We start from the raw sequence: 2,063 nt of genomic DNA, 5'->3' as shown, positions 1-2,063 counted from the left end.
GGATCCGTGGCGCAATGGTAGCGCGTCTGACTCCAGATCAGAAGGTTGCGTGTTCGATTCACGTCGGGTTCAATTCCCCCGATCCTAAACGGTCCAATCCTTTTTTCTCTATTTTTGGTTGGATATAGTTCTCCAATGTCATATATTTATATTATAAACGGAAAAGGATCAAAATTCCCCCTGAACTATGCGAAATAGACCACTTATACCCTTCATTACATTTTGGGATCAAAAATACCCCCGCAGTTATCCCAAGAGACCACAAATACCCTCAAGAGTTAACACCCCAATTTTTTAGTGACGTGGCAAGCCACATGGGACTAATCCCTCCACCTAAGCATTGTCAACTAAGATTCACTACAAAAGAACTTGACTTTTAGTGGCGACAAAGTCGCCACAAAATCCCAAAATATTGCCACTAAAGGTTTATGAGTGATTTTTAGTGGCGACTAAGGCTCTAACAACCATTAGCTAGTACAACCTATTTTTCAACAAAAATATATGATAATTAATTTTCGATTGTGACCTAATTTTCTAAAATAAATAACTTGCAATATCCATATTAAAAACATCCAATATTATTACGAAAAATAATCAAAATTACTTCTCAATTCAAATCTCCTACTATAGGTATATAATGCATCATTGTACATTTTATACATTTACATATGACATAGAAATAAAACATATAGTGTCTTCAAACTCCTACTTAATCGATATCATATTTGGTTTTTTAAAAACAATGAAGAAAAAAACACAAAATTAGAATTTAATGTTAAAAACTTTTAGTGACGATTTTATGGGCTTTTGTGGCGACTATTGTTGCCGCTAAAGGTCTAGTTCTTTTGTAGTGAATCCTAGTGGGCAACGCTTAGGTGGAAGGATTAGTCCCACGTGGCTTGCCACGTCAACAAAAATTTGGGGTGTTAACTCTTGAGGGTACTTGTGGTCTCTTAGGATAACAGCATGGACATTTTTTATCCCAAAATATAACGAAGGGTATAAATGGTCTATTTCATATAGTTTGGGGGCAATTTTGACCCTTTTCCGTATTATAAATGATAAGTCTATAAAGTACGGGATAGAACTATTATGAAAAAGTAGTGGTAAATTGAGAAGAAAAAATATTACCAAATTGATCGTTACACAAAATGGGTCTTTTTGTTGTTACCTAACGATGGATTTAATATGAACAATAAAATTATTTAGACTAACATAACAATACAATATGAATACAATAGGTAACAACCATCCAATCAAGGTGTAAGTTAATCTTTTTTGGGAAAAGAGACAAAGTTTCCTCTGAACTATGTGAAATAGACTATTTATACTCTTTCTTTACATTTTGAGATAAAAAATACCTCTACCATTATCTTAAGAAACCACAAATACCTTCAAGAGTTAGCAACAGTGATGTGGCACGCCACATGACACTAATTTCACCACCTAAACTTGTCAACTAGGATACCCACTAAATTTTGACCCAATTTATAATCCAAACTATAACCTATTCTTATTAGACCCGACCCACTAAAAAGAGAGAAGAAGATTTGAGCAAAGATGGAGAGAAATACCTTAATAGAGAGATAAGAAGATGAAGAGAGTTAAACAGTTTGCCTCTTAATTTTAAGGTCGGGTTTTGCAAAAATGTGTTAGGAATTTTTTTTTAAAAAATGTGTTAGGATTTGAATTATAAATTGGGTCAAAATTTAGTGAATATCCTAATAGGCAAGCTTAAATGGCGAAATTAGTGTCATGTAGCATGTTACATCACCACTGTTAACTCTCAAGTGTATTTATGGTCTCTTAAGATAACGACACGCAATTTTTATCTCAAAATGTAACAATGAATATCAGTAATCTTATTCACATAGTTCAAAGGCAATTTTGACCTTGTTCCGATCTTTTATTGATCCTTCCGGATTTTTACCTTCGACTTTTTGTGTAATGCACAGACAACACATTTCTCTTTTGGAAAAAAAAAAAAAACTAACAGTGCTCTCTTTTTAAACAACTTTTCCCTTGTGTGACCTATAATCTAAATGAGCGAGGGCCAAAAAAGG

At 33.6% G+C, this 2,063-nt stretch overlaps 1 non-coding gene across 1 annotated transcript; it reads left to right on the top strand.

The window, feature by feature from the left end:
* On the top strand, positions 1–72 carry TRNAW-CCA (transfer RNA tryptophan (anticodon CCA)). Its single transcript has one exon. It is a non-coding gene; the product is annotated as a tRNA-Trp (tRNA).
* The last annotated feature ends 1,991 nt before the right edge of the window (positions 73–2,063 follow it).

This window comes from Solanum stenotomum, chromosome 2 (assembly GCF_019186545.1).
Source record: "Solanum stenotomum isolate F172 chromosome 2, ASM1918654v1, whole genome shotgun sequence".
In the NCBI taxonomy this organism is placed as follows: domain Eukaryota; kingdom Viridiplantae; phylum Streptophyta; class Magnoliopsida; order Solanales; family Solanaceae; genus Solanum; species Solanum stenotomum.
Note: the sequence above shows the minus strand (reverse complement) of the source record. Positions and strands in the feature narration are given on the sequence as shown.